Raw genomic sequence first — 15385 nt, 5'->3', positions numbered from 1 at the left:
CAGCATATTATAGGGTAGATCTTGGTCTCTCAGGAGAGTTGCCAGAAAGTGAAAGAAATGGCTCCTGTACAGGTTTTGTGCCCTTCCAAAAACGCTCCCAGTGGGTCAATACCTGGGCATTCAGACAAATGGGGGAGGGGACAGGTACCATTTAACCAAAGAAATACTTTCAACTCAACACATTCATTGAGTAGCTCCTAGAATTTCAATCCACAGAATTCTAGAATTGTGGATTTTATTTGGTCTAATCCTTAACATCCTCATTTTGCATGTCTCCAGAATTCCATTCATTCATTGAACAAATATTTTCTGAGCATGTACTATATGCCAGGTGCTGTGCTGCATGCTGAAGATGCAGCAGTGAACAAGACAGAGAAAAGTTTACAGCCATGGAAGCTGGGCTATGGAGAAGAAAGTGATAATAGTGAATAATTCTATGGCACTTACCATGTGCCATGCAATAGGTTACGTGCCTTACAAGTGTTCTCTGGTGAAATCTTCCAGAATTATTCTCTAATCTGGTGTTCTTATTACCCCAGTTTACAGGTGGGAAAAAAGTAGCATAGAGACCTTAGGAAACTTGCCCGGGGTCACAAAGCCAGAAAGTGGTGAGGTCTGGATTCAACCCTGCCCTCTGACTTGATTCCACGTGCTCAACCTCCACCCTCTGACTGCCCTGCAGATTATTTATTCCAAAAACTTTCGTTAACGTCTACTGGTTAACGTCTACTGGGTGCCACACACTGTGCTAGGCACTGGGGCTGTAATGAGGAAAAATAAGTATGACTGCTGCTCTCATTAAGTTTACATTCTAGTCCTAGACAACGTGGGTCAATAAATTCATTCATTTATTCACTAAGTGAGTTATTACTAAATGACCAGTATGCAACTATCAGCTCTAGGGTTGGCAAAAGTAAAAAAGACATGCTCCCAGCTAGAGTAGAGCAATTTAGAGGTGTGTATAATACTTACGTCATATGCCCAGTTGAGGGGGTAGAATCAAGATCTGTGCATTAAGGTGACCCCTTACCCCCAACTACATGTAGGTGAGTAGTCCAGCCATAGGGCAATACTTCCATGTCCAGTAAGTGGTAGATTCTGGGGCTTAAATTCATGTGAAGAGGAAGCTTCCCTGTGCCATTCTCAGCCCAAATCATAGGCAAGACAGAGTGAAGAGAGGGCAGAGGCTTCCAGAAAGCAAGGGAAGCCAGTCTACAGAGAAGCTCCAAGAAGCAACCAAGAAGAACAGAGATTTGATTCTCTCCAGCCCAAATATACCCATAGGTTGAATGGTTTTAATCCCTGTGGATCAATTGAGGAACTTTAAGAGGATGCCATGTCCATACAGAACAATGCCAAATCCATTTGAAATTCTAACCAATTCAGCACAACGTGAACATGCATGTATACACACGTTGAACGCATTTAGAGTGCTAATCAAGGCGACCAAGATACCTTTGGAATCTGATGAGGTATGGTGAATACTGTTGACTGCCTACCCAACATTTCAATGCCATCCTCACACACACACACACAAAGTCCTTAACTTTTCAGGAATCCTGTTTTCCTTGCATCCCAGGGACTCAAGAAAGTTCATCCTGCTCCCATCCTAGCTACAACACTGTTCTAAGGGTGATTCCACTCATTTCATTGACAGGGATTTGGTCAAGAGTACACGTATCATGCGATTGAGGTCAGGAAGATTTGAAAATGGGTTTGTTTGTGGTTTCTAGGAAACTCCCTGCTCGCTCTTCTGAAAATGCTTGCAAAGGGTGCCTGATTACTCCTTCACCCAGAAGGAAGTCCATCCTTGGGATGAAGTCGACACAGAGCAGCAGGGCAGCAGAGATGGAAAGGGTCTGATCCATGAAGACATCTTGGGATTGCTGGATCACCTATAGATCGTACGAACCAACATATTTTGTAATTGTTTAAGCCGGCTGCCGTGTGAGTTTCTGTTATTTTTACCGAAAAACATCCCGATACACAGTTCATTTGCAGTATGCTTTGGAGAGCTATGAGCTGATTTTTATTTTCTCTCGCATTTTCAACAAGAGTGTTCAAAGTTCAAACCACATTTGGGAGGTGCCAAATACCTTACCAAAACCAAAGAAGCCATACAAGGAAGAATATTCATTTTGAAAAGGAGGTCGTTTTTTAATGGTTGGTATGGGGTTCTATCTTAAAAGCATAATGCACCCAAAAATTGATCAACAAGGCCAGGCGTGGTGGCTCACGCCTGTAATCCCAGCATTTTGGGAGGCCGAGGTGGGCAGATCACGAGGTCAGGGGTTCCAGACCATCTTGGCTAACACGGTGAAACCCCGTCTCTACTAAAACAATACAAAAAATTAGCCCGGCATGGTGGCAGGTGCCTGTAGTCCCAGCTACTCGGGAGGCTGAGGCAAGAGAATGGCGTGAACCCAGGAGGCGGAGCTTGCAGTGAGCCGAGATTGCACCACTGTACTCCAGCCTGGGCGACAGAGCAAGACTCCGTCTCAAAAAAAAACAAAAAAACAAAAACAAACAAACAAAAAAAATTGATCAACAAAACAACCAAAAGTGCTGTTTCTTCAAAGGGTCCCTTTACTTGGGGCCTTGCTCAGTTCTGCTTACCTAACGATGCCTAGATAAATGCATGAAAAGTAATATTTACACTTTTGCTTGGTTGCGGTGTGTGACTAAGTGGATGAGACCGAGACAGACAGAGAGAGAATGAGGCAATGCAACAACTTCTCCAAATTCACTGTTTCCTGAGTTTTCTCTCTTCTGTTAAACTTCCCCAAACCAACTCTCCGAAATCACTGGTGTGATGGGGAATGTGGACACTATTAGCATCAATTGTTTCAGACCTGAAACGCAGACCCAGAGAATTCTTTGTTGCCCTTGGAGCTATTTTAAGGTTTAAGATTTAAACCATATTCCTATTTTCTGTATATTTTCCAACATTTCCACTGAATGTAATCCATATGGATGGATTTTTTTCTTAAAAGAGAAAATATGGCCTTGGTGGGAATGCTGGTCTTGCAGCTGCTTCCTCCCCTGCAATCTACAGCCCTAGAATCACTCCGGCTGGGAAGGAGAGAGGCTGCGTTCAATAAAAATGCAAAATGCTCCAGACATTCATGATTATCTGTGCTGTGCATGAATAACGACAGCAGCTTGCAAGTGGGCAGGACTTGGCAGAGAGGCCCCGTCACAAATCCACTGCCGCACCAACACGCTCCGACGAAATGCCTGTGAAATCTGCCTTCAGTCACTAATTTCACACTCCAGGGACAGAGCTGCGAACAGCTCAGAGCACATAATTCTCATTTTAATAACAGTTTCCTTAACCTTCAGACATCCTTTTATGGCATTTCTTCCACCTTTTAAAAAATTAAAATGCTCAATTCCTTTAAAGTTAAGTCTCAGGTTTGCTTTCGTTTAATCATCTCTTTACTGTGTTGACTCTGCAAACAGAAGAGATTTTATTTTGTCTTCGGATCATTTGTGAAGCTGTTTCTGGCTCGGCTGCATTTTTAAAAAAACAAAATGAATCGTTCGCATATTCTGCATTCATTTTTTCCCTCTCCTGCAGCTTTCTAAATAATGTAGGTATTTTGGATGCTTCTGTCATGAGCACGGAATGCATTTGCAATGCCTTGCTAAAATATGCTTTTCATCTCCCTTCAGATCATAAAATGAATTTTCTTCTCTGGGTTTCTGCAGACCTGAGAAATACCATCCTCTTCTGGAACGTGTTGCAAGACACAGGGGAGGGTCCTTTGGGACAGAGGAAAGAGTGAGGATCCTGAGTTGACAGATGGGCAGGCATCGACCCAAAGAGGGCAATTTGCAAGATTTCTGGTGGCTGGATTTATGAACCCCAAAAGGGTTTGCCTTGGGAATTCAGGTTTGATCATTCCTGTTAACTCAGTAGGGCATTCCCCTCAATGACTCAGACATAGTATCTATTCAGATGATTGAATATTGTGAAAATCTGGTTCAGTTGCTTTAGAAAATACATCACAGGTTTGTTTCTGATATAAATTAGCTTGTTGGGGTTGTTTTTTGTGGTTGTTATTGTTGTTGTTGTTGAGACGGAGTCTCACCTGTCACCCAGGCTGGAGTGCAGTGACATGATCTCGGCTCACTGCAACTTCTGCCTCCCAGGTTCAAGCAATTCTCTGCCTTAGCCTCCCGAGTAGCTGGAATTACAGGCGCCCGCCACTATGCTCGGCTAATTTTTTTGTATTTTTAGTAGAGAAAGATTTAACATTTTGTTCTTTGTGGATTTTCTTGCTTTGGTTTTGACATTTAAACTATTCCATTACAATAACATTTATCTTGATTTTTCAGAGTTTTGGCATCCCCCCTCAAGAAAGCCCAGGGAAAGAACCTTAACTGATTAATCTTAGCCCGATTCCAGAATTTACTTCAAGCCCAAGGGTGAGGTGAGTTTAGGGGTCCCCTTCGGAGGACAGGAATTCAGGGGCCCCCAACCTTTCCCTCATCAAGATGGTGAGTTTGGATCTTGATATGGTTTGGCTCTGTGTCCCCATCCACATCTCATCTTGAATTGTAATCCTCATGCGTCAAGGGAGAGACCTGGTGGGAGGTGATGTGATCATGGGGGCAGTTTACCCCATGCTGTTTTCCTGATAGTGAATGAGTTCTCATGAGATCTGACGGTTTTTAAAGTTCTCTCTCTCTCTCTCTCTCTCTCTCACACACACACACACACACACACACACACACACAGAGAGACACACACCTGCCTCCATGTAAGACGTGCCTTACTTCCCCTTCCCCTTCCATGATGACTGTAAGTCTCCTGAGGCCTCCCCAGCCAGGAACAACCGTGAATCAATTAAATCTCTTTTCCTTATAAATTACCCAGTCTCAGGCGCAGTTCTTTATAGCAGTGTGAAAACGAACTAATACAGCTCTGTCTTGGAAAGAAGGAAGATTTAAGAGTTTGTAGCTGGGCCCAGGTCTCAGCTCTCCTGAAGCTTACTAACGTCAGGAATTAAATCCCAAGTGAGCCACTGATACATGCCATTGGCTTCCCACCACCTGTCTTACCCTCTCTTTTCCCCTCTCTCTGTGTGTTCTCATTGTGACTTGTGGCATGGCTGGCATCGCACTTTCAGGATTATTCCACATCAGAGCAGCAGAGTGCCAGAAAGTTCTTTGTGTGAGGGTCTCTCAGATGAAACCCCCAAATACCAGGATCCCAGTATCATCCTTGTGGACACAAGGCACACACCTGAGGAGAGGGTGGGGGTTTCCCAGGCAAGAATTTCAGATTCAGCTGTGATCCTGCTCAGCCCCACCTTCCGCTGCTCCGAGATTGATGTAAAAGTCAGCTTTGTCACTCTCAGCGCCCTTAAGCGTCTGCTACATCTACACAAAATACCAGCCACAAGTTTTGGACATTTGCCCTCCAAAATGCCAACCCTTCAGACATGTGGGAATGTCTAGAAATGTATACTTGAGTAAGGAATCCCACCGACCATTTTCCCAGATGATTGAAGCCCTGGAGTTGTTTTGGATTGGTTATTATAGTGGCAAAAATGTTCTTTTAACCTCCCAAAACATATTACCCTTCTTTTCACAATAATGCAGGGAAACAAATCTGCCATGGCACCCTGATGGTCTTGCACATATCAACATAGGCCACGCAGGCAAGGCTTGAACCGCAGCTCACTGGACTCTTGGCAGAATGTCTCAGGATCCTCCAGGAATATGAGGTACCCTGGGCATCTTCCACTCACCTCCCTCTCTCCCTGAGAGGCTCACGGGACAGTTTCTCACTACCAAGCAGGTTCCAGTAGGTTTTCCATCTTGCCCCTCAGAGCATCATTGCAGACCATAAAACTGCTCGCTGCACTCTAGGACTGGCTCCTCTGCATAGAGTGTCCCGTCAATCATGGCAGTCATTCAGGCCCTTGTATCTAGGTGTCACCTGCCTAAGGGCCCTAGGAGCTTGTATTAGGCTGCTATTGCATTGTTATAAACAAATACTTGAGACTGGGTAATTTATAAAGCAAAAAGATTTAATTGGTGCATGGTTCTACAGGCTGAAGCAATAGCACCAGCATCTGCTTCTTGGGAGGCCTCTGGAAGCTTACAGTCATGGCGGAAGGCCAGGCAGGAGCTTGTATGCCACATGGCAAAAGCAGGAACAAGAGGGAGAGAGAGCAGGGGGAGTAGGTGATGCATACTTTTAAATGCCAGATACCATGAGAACTCACTATCATGAAGATAGCACCAAACCATGAGGGGTCCAACCCTATGATCAAAACACCTCCCACCAGGCCCTACCTCCAGCATTGAGGATTACATTTCAACATGAGATTTGGGCAGGGACAAATATCCAAACCATATCAGAACTACCACCCTTGGCTACTCTAGGTAAGTCAAAAGCCAGCCGAATCTAAATAGGGCTCATTGTTCCTTCATCGACCAAATCATTCAGGACTCAGCCTTACCTCACCTTGTACTTGACATTCGGACTTTGTTTTGGAGAATTAACTTTCCCTGTTGTGAAGTCTGAGGCAGATGGTAAATTGAAGTGCCCTGCCCCTCCCCTCACCAAACAACAGTAAGCATGAGACCTCAGCTGGGAGGACCCAGCCCTCTCTGGACCTTGGATCTTAAGAGAAGCAGTGTGGGCTACAGAAACAACAAAGAGCACCAGTGATGCCCTTCGGGGCTTGCCCATGACTTCCTGCTCTCCATGCCCCAACATGGTTTTGGTTCCCATGCTTTTTCTAAACCTGGTTGCTTGCCTTTCTTTTGATTCTCTGAGCTGCCCAATAGCCTACTGATCAATTCTCCTCTCTGTGAGTACAGCCCAAGTTGAGTTCTGTTGCTTGCCATCAGACAATCCTTCCTGACACTTTCAGCCCCGTTGTTCCTTGGCAATTCCTTCTGGCTTAGTTTGGACCTTTCAGCAACCTGACTGTTACCAAAACACCAGGGGTTTGGTCTAGGTCCTTCTGCTCGCCACACAGAAAGCCAATGACTGAGACGATGAGTATTGCCAAGGAAGAAGGCTTTAATCAGGTGCTACAGTCAAGGAGATGGGAGCTCAGTCTCAAATTTGTCTCCCTGACCAACTAAAACTAGGGGTTTTTATATAGCAGAGAATAAATGTAACAATGTGTAAGTAAACGGGAGTTACTGAGGGGCGAAAAAGCAATCATCTTGAATGCATTTCATTGTCTGGATGTGATGATCTGGTGAGTTTCAGTTCGTTGATACTTTTGAGAGGCCTAGGAATTCTTTCTTGAGGAAGGAACTCAGAAAAAACATGTAAGTTTCAAGCTTTAAGACCAGAAACGCCAATTTCCATGTTTATTTAAAAAAAAAAAAAAAAAAAAAAAAAAACTGTCTGTGGGACTATTGGGTCAGTTTCATGATCAGTAACGATCCTGATCATTCTTCCTTTGTTTCCCATTGGCTCTTTTTTCATTCCCATCCTCCACCACAGTTTGGACCTCATGTCTTCTTGCTAACTATTAGAACCCCCCCTCCCACCGATCCCGGCTATAGTTCCCTTTGTCAACACACCCAAAGCACTCCATTTTCATGGAGTCTACTAAGACTGTGGCACTTTCCATCACCTCCCTCCCCTGTTCAGAAGACTTCCACAACTCTCCTTATCCCACTAATGAGTCCAAAGTATATGTGTCAGACCACAGGAAGACACTAGATAATTTCACACATAACATGGACAAATGAGTTTTTTAAAGTCATGTTTAAGTCATGTATTTATTTCCATTCATTTTGGGGAAAAATGTATACTCAGTCATCAACCCCATGTTTTCACAGATATGAACACCGAGGGTGAAGTCTTCATTTGGAGTAAAGTAAATAGAGTCAATTCAAACAAACAAAAAAATCAAGTAATAATATACAAATTGCATGCTAATTGGGCAAGCACAGTATATGAGTTATCTATTGCCACTGTAACAAATTTCCACAAAGTTCGTAGCTTGAAAAATCACACACAAATTTATTATCTGGGGGTCCACAGAGCTGCATCCCTCCAGAGGCTCTGGGGGAGAAGCTGTTGACTTGCCTGCTTTGGCTTCGGCAGGCTGCTCATGGTCCTTCCTCCCACTCCAAAGGAAGCAATGACATCACTCCCCCTTCCACTTTTGTCCTCATACCTCCTCCTCTTTTCCCCTGCTCACATCATCTCATTGCCTCTGACCCAGGTTCTCCTGCCTCCTTCTTATAAGGAGCCCTGTGATTACACTGGTCCCCGCCAGATAATCCAGGACCATCTCCCCATCCCAAGGCCCCTCACTTAGTCACCTCTGCAAAGTCCCCTTTATCACACCGTGTGACATAGTCACAGATTCTGGGCATGAGGACATGAACATCTTTAAGGGACCATTATTCTGTCTACCACACATGGTGATGGTGGTAAATATGTTTTGGATGTTTAAATTCTAACTTACTTAGCTTGGCATCAACTCTGGACCCATCTGTCAGTCCAGCACAAATGACTGCCTGACACACCCCTCTTTGGCTTTGGCCAGATGATCTCCTCAGCACCTCCTGCCAACCCACCCACCCCATTCCACCCTGTTTCATGCTCACAAGTTCCCCCCAACACATACACATACACAAACCTCTCCTCCCTCTTTACTACCCCTATGAACCCTGTAAGGTTCATGCACCACCTCCTCCAGGATGCCTTCCCTAAGCATGAGAACCCATGGGGATCAATTCTTCTCCTGATCCTTCAGTACCTCATAAACAAGTGCTCACTCAACACTCAACTTTCTCTCTGGTACATTTCTCCCTCATGGACCTGACCAAATGCAGAGTGTCCCTCTCACCGTCCACACTGGGCAATTCAGAGAAAGTTCCTTTGGAAAGTCCATCCTAAAGGTACAGCTCTCCTTTGGGCAGAAAGCCCCTTAAAGACAAGAATAGAAACTCAAGAAGAAATAAGCAAAATGGATCATTATTGACCTGCATAACTTATGGGCAGTCTAGGACGATGGTTCTTAGTGGAGGAAATTTCCCCCCAGGGACATTTACCAACACCTGAAGATATCTTTGGTTGTCATAATGGGAGTGGCAGGTGGGAGGGTGGCATGCTACAGGCATCTAGTGAGTAGAGGTCAGGGATGTTGTTAAACATCTGGCAATGCTCAGGACAGTCTCTACAACAGAGAAATGCCCAGCTCAAACTGTCAATAGTCTCAAGGTTGAGAAAACCTGCCCTAAGGGTGATGGCTTCAGGCATGGCTGCATCCAGTCGCTCAAATGATTGATGTCAACAAGGCTCTATTTTCCTCTGCAGTGGCTTCACAAACAAGAAGTTTCTGCTCTGTGGCCCTGCTTACACTCTCACAGAAGCCAGTTCTGTAAAAAGAGAGGCGTTCTTTCTAGTAAATCAAACCAAAGTTTCATTGGCCACCCAGGAATCACTCGGACCTAAGAGAATGCAGGTGGAGATGGAGAGAGAGAATACACTAATTGTCCAGGCCTGGGGCATGAGACCGAATCTAGGGCTGGGGGCTTAGTAGAGTCAACTCACACACATGAATTGAAGAGGAGAGGGGTCATTGCTGAGAATAAAATTAGGGCAGTGCCATTAGAAGGAGGAATGAATGTCAGATGGACAAGAGCAAAAGCGGCCCACCCCTACATGTTTATGAGTGAAAGAGAGAGGAGAAGAACTGGTTTGTGGCTAATGTTAAACACACGCTATGGAGAAAGAAAAGGATGAAATGAGAGAAAAGGAAAGAATGCAAATGTGAGTTCATTGTACTGACCAGAAAGTATGTGCAACTGAGGACCTGCAGGCGTTTTCTTTTTCTTTTTTCTTTTTTTTTACTTGGTTGGGAAAACAGCTATAAATATGTGCAACATGTAAATACCTTCCACATATTAAATGAGCACAAATGAACTGGTGCATGAGAAAATATTTTTGGAAAGTATAATACATTATACAAACAGAATGGAATGTGGAAATTATTGCCCCAAATGCTAGAGCTATTAAACACATATTTCCCTCGGGGTCCTGTTTCTGTAGAGTAATCATGTTTTATTTACCTGTATTTAAAGATTAAAGTTTCAATATGGCACCTTAATTCCTTAAGGAAGAGAAAGAATGCGTATCTTGGGGTAATGGGGACCGGCAGCTCCGTGAGTCAAAGCTTTCTGTGGCTCGATCTAGTTCAGGGTCTGAGTGTACGTTTAACGTGCCTGCAAAAGCCTCTGTGTTACAGGCAGCAGAGCCCAAGGACTTGCCGGAGCTGATGGGGATTTCAGGGAGCAGGTTCGAGCTCCTCATGAGGCGGAATGAGAGGAAGGCTCTCCCTGTCTCCTGAGTCAGGCTGGACTCATGGGGAGAGAAAATTGTTTAAGTGAAACAAAACACAGTCATCGCAATAAAATGTGACCATTCTCTTCCCTTTTCTTTTTTCTCCTTTTTTTTTTTTCTGTATATATGAGGTCTCGCCACATTGCCCAGGCTGATCTCAAACTCCTTGGCTCAAGCAACCTGCCCACCTATGACTCCCAAAGTGCTGGGATTACAGGCGTCAGCCACCATGCCTGGCTGCCTTCACTTTCTATCTCACCTGACAGTGTCTCTGCATCCCCATCTCTTAGCACTCTCCCGACTTCTTAGATACCCTGGCCTCATTTCTAATCCTCCTGATCTCTGACCTTTGCACTTGCTGTTCCCTCCACCTAGAATGCTGTTCCCTCAAATCAGCCATGGTAGCCCCATCTTATTCTTCAGAACTCAGCCCACATGTCCCCTCTTCAGAGAGGCCCTCCGAGACCACCCAAAATGAGACAGCAGCTCCACCCCCACGACTTTACCCCATCTCCCAATCTGTGTCCTGTATTCTATTTTTCCCAATCTGAATGATGTTTATGTGCTGACCTGTATGCTGTCCATCCTCAGAGACTGGAACTTCCTGAGAGCGTCATGAGATCAGATGGCTCTTACTCACCGCTGTGTCCCAGACACCAGCACAGTGGCCTGTGTTTAAAGGCGGTCTGTCAATATTTGTTAAGTGACCGGACAGATACGGAAGTGGACGGTTACACTGGCAGTTTTTACAGGGGGATGTGTTTAGCTTTGATTTCTTCCATTGATCTCGTGTATAACGTGAGCCTGACCAGGAAGAGCTGGTGCCTGGACATGACAAAAAACTTTCACATGATCTGTCGGACAATAAACCACATAAGTACCCCTTCTCTATCCGTTACTCTATACCTTCATGGATAAATCACTAGACCTCATGTGGGTGCAGGAATTTTGAAATATATTTTTAAAGAAATTGCTAATGTAGACAGGGATCCTAAAATATAGAGAGACATATAGATAGTTGCCTGGGCCCTGCACGCTCTACACATGACTTTGCAATCCATCCTTCGAGGAAGTCTGCAGTGAAGACAGCCCTTCAGAACTGCGATGAATTGAGTCAAGGGGCTGGACCTTTACACCCCTGTGTTTACTACCAGTCTTTGGAGATGGATGGACCCCAGGGTGACTGGGCAAAGCAGCCTGTTGGCCAGGGGCATTTTCTGGGGCGGGTCTCAGCTGTGAGCTCACAGCAGGCAACCCCCTGGCAGTGGGGCATGCATGCCTGCTCCTGAAAGGGGATGTGGGGGACACATCCCAGCATCTCATCCAAGCCACGAGTCTTTCTCACCGAGGCCATTGTGCAAAAGCTTCCCGACAGGCCTCCCGTCTTCCACTCTTGCCCCATTTCCCTATTTTCCACACAGCAGCCAGAGGAAGCCTGTGAAACCGAGGTCGGGTCCTGTGCTTCCTCTGTTCAGAACCCTCCATGGCTCCCACGTACTCAGAGTAAAACCCCGAGCTTCATGACAACCATGAGACCCGCAACTTCTGCCCCCAAAGCTTCTCTGGCCTCACCTCCCGCTGCTCCTCTCCTCGCTCGGCCACAGCTGTGGCTCCCTCCCCGGTTTTCCTGGAACACACCAGCGCACCTGTGGCCGGCTTTGGACTCACTATTCTTTTGCCTGGAAAGTCCCACCCTCGATGTCATCCTGGCCCACAGCCTCAGCTCCTCCGGTCTTGGCTCAAATGATGGCTTTTCAGTGGGGTCTTCCCTGACCATCCTACTGAAAATCACCAACCACCCTCCATAGGGGGCTGAACAAGGTCCCCCCGTATGTGTCCACATTCAAACCCCTGGGACCTGCGGGTATGTCCATTGCAAAAGGGCTTTGCTGATGTAGTTAAGTGAAGGATCTTGAGATAGAAAGATGACTCTAGATGACTTTTTGTAATCTCAGGGGTCCTTATAAGAGGGGGGCAGGAGGGTCTGAATCAGAGGAGCTGTAGTGACAGGGCAGAGACTGGAATCATGTGCTTGAGGATGGAGGAAGGGGCCACGAGCCCAGGAATATGAGGGGCTTAAAAGAAAATAGAGGCCGGTGCAGTGTCTCATGCCTCTAATCCCAGCACTTAGGGAGGCCGAGGCAGGCGGATCACCCTAAGTCAGGAGTTTGAGACCAGCCTGGCCAACATATACTGAAACCCCGTCTCTACTAAAAAATACAAAAATTAGCTGGGTGTACTAGTGAATGCCCATAGTCCCAGCTACTTGAGAAGCTGAGGCAGGAGAATCACTTGAACCCAGAAGGCAGAGGTTGCAGTGAGCCGAGATCACACCACTGCACTCCAACCTGGGTGACAGAGCAAGAGTCTGCCTTAAAAGAAAGAGAGAAAGAGAGAGAGAGAGAGAGAGAAAAGAAAATGAGAGACAGAGAGAGGAAAGAAAGAGAGGCAAGAAAGAAAGAAGGAAAGGAAAGGAAAGGAACAGAAAGGAAGGAAGGAAGGAAGAGAAAGTGAGAAATAAAGTGAGAAAGAGAGAGAAAGAAGGAAGGAAGGAAAAAAGAAGGAAGGAGAAAGAAAGAGAGAAAGAAAGAGAGAAAGAAAGACAGACAGAAAGAAAGAAAGAGAGAAAGAAAGGGAGAAAGAAAGACAGACAGAAAGAAAGAAAGAAAGAAAGAAAAGAAAGAAAGAAAGAAAGAAAGAAAGAAAGAAAGAAAGAAAGAAAGAAAGAAAGAAAGAAAGAAAGAAAGAAAGAAAGAGACATTTGAAAACACAAACAATCCTGCCCTAAGCACTTCCAGCAGGAGCCAGCCCTGCTGACCCCTTGACTTAGCCCAGTGAAATTGAGGGCAGACTCCTGACCTCCAGAGCTAGGAGAGAGTCCATCTGTGTTGTTCGAAGTTATCAAGTTGGAGGTGATTCGTCACAGCAACCACAGGAAGCTAACGCACCCTCCCACATACCTGGAGCTTCCTATCCCCAAGCCTGCTGAATGTCTCCCCATAGCGTGGATTAGCAGCTGACATGCGTACCTTTCACTGATTTGTTTATCCCTCTCCACTTACTGAATGTCTGCTCCATAAAAGCAGGAATTTTGTTTGTTGCGAGATCCCCTGCACCTAGCACAGTGCCTGGCAGATAGCAGATGCTCAGCAAACACCCTCTGCAATGCTGCACCTGAGTCCTGAGGAGGGAGGAGGAGCAGATCCTGGGGTGAGCCAGGGGACAGAGCTCCCAGCAGAGGCAGCAGCAAGGGCAGAGTCTGAGTCACAGTCAATCCCATCCTTCCAGATGGCCACTGTAGGACCCATGGATAAACTTCCATCTAGCCCGGCCTCCACAGAGAAGTCCCTTCAACTGAAGTCACGGAAGCTGGGAACTCACTTAAGAGCCCTACAGTGAGACATTAAGAGCATAGACCCTGAAGCCAGGCTGCCTAGGTTCAAATCTCAGCTCTGCCACTCACTAGCTGAGTGACTCTGGGCTAGTTAATTAACCTCTCTGTGCCAATTTCCTCATCTATAGAATAAGGATAATGAGAGTGCCCATCTCATAGGGCTATCGTGAGGATTGAAACAGCTAATGCATTTAGCACAGTGCCTGGCACACAGTACACATGGTCTCCTGTTCCTATTTGGGTGGAAAAGTCCAGCAAGTTGCAAAGATTGTTAAAAAGCAACGAGAGTATACCAGGGTGTCTTAACTGACAAGCAAAGGGTGTGATTAAAAGACAAGCCAGGTTGGCAACAGAATATTCGCTTTCCTGGGCCTGGGCCACAGACAAGGAATTGAAAGGTAGCCTAGCAACGCTTTGAGAAAAATTAATCACCCCTGCTACCTGCCTGCCCCTGCCCATCCCATTTAACCTGCACTCTCCTGCCCCCCACCCTACCCCAAAGGGATCCTGGAGCCTCCTGTTGCACAGGCCTGGCTGTGACATCCACAACACACCCCAGCTCGGCCCAGTGAGTTGTTCTCCAGCCCCATCTGCCCAGACACAGCCCCGTAAAGAGAGGGCCGAATGCAGAGCCAAGGCTGTGTTGACTGCAGAAGAGACGGAAGGAAATAGATGGGGTGGGGGTTGGTGCATCGTGTGGGTCTCACATGTGGCTTCCCTCCAGCAAGTCCCCTGCACTCCCCGCCAGATGTAAGGAGGGAGGCAGGGGTGAAAGTGGGGTTTCCCCCAGAGGCAGCAGAGCTGGGGAAGGGCCCGGGCTGCAGGGACCTGTGTACAGGGCATGAGATGTCACCGGGGGCTTCCTACACGAGACGCAGTGAGTCATCAGGGTGCAGGGTGGAGGCTCTGAAGGAAGAGCCCAGGGGAATACGGGAAAGAGGTGACATGAGAATCCATCAGCCACCACCCCAGTCCTCCCTCCTCTGTCCAGGAGCAGGGCCAGGGCCCAGAAGACAGGGGGAGCTTTCTGCAGGAGGGACACCCGCCCTGAGAGGAACCCGGGTTGTCATAGCCGCACAGACACTGCAAGCCAGGAGCAGTGGCCACACCCATGGGGCAGGGGCATCAGAAGGGGGCAGAAACAGAGGCTTGTCCCCCGAGGGCTGTGAGCATGTGTTTGAGGTGACCAAGGGGAGACAAAGCAAGTGACAGAGACGCCTTCCCGTCAGCAGTGGTTCCCTCCGCAGGTCTCCGGGGACAGTGGGTCCAGGGGACAGGAACACTGGGGGGCTGTCACGGGTGCCGCATCAGGATGTCCCCTTCTGCCCTGAGCAGCAGGCAGTCCCCTCGAGGACTCCACATCATCAGCCTCTGGCCCGAGGGCTTCCCAGCCCCTCCCTTTCTCTGTTTTGGGTGACTTGGGCAGGCACTGGCATCTACATCTGGCACTCCTGGCCCCTGGTGGGTGTGACCTGGGCCCTCTCATCAGACACGCTTCAATCCCGTCCCACACAGCCCAGGGCCAGGCCCTGGCACCTCATGCACAGCCTCGGACGACGCACCCGGGATCCAGGCACTGAGACTCTGCACGTGGCCCCATCCCAGTGTCTCAGAGGGACATGAGGCTTGAATTTCTCCTAGGACACTGGACACCC

The sequence above is a fragment of the Macaca fascicularis genome, chromosome 10 (assembly GCF_037993035.2).
Source record: "Macaca fascicularis isolate 582-1 chromosome 10, T2T-MFA8v1.1".
Taxonomy (NCBI): Eukaryota; Metazoa; Chordata; class Mammalia; order Primates; family Cercopithecidae; genus Macaca; species Macaca fascicularis.
This window is presented reverse-complemented; position numbering follows the sequence as displayed.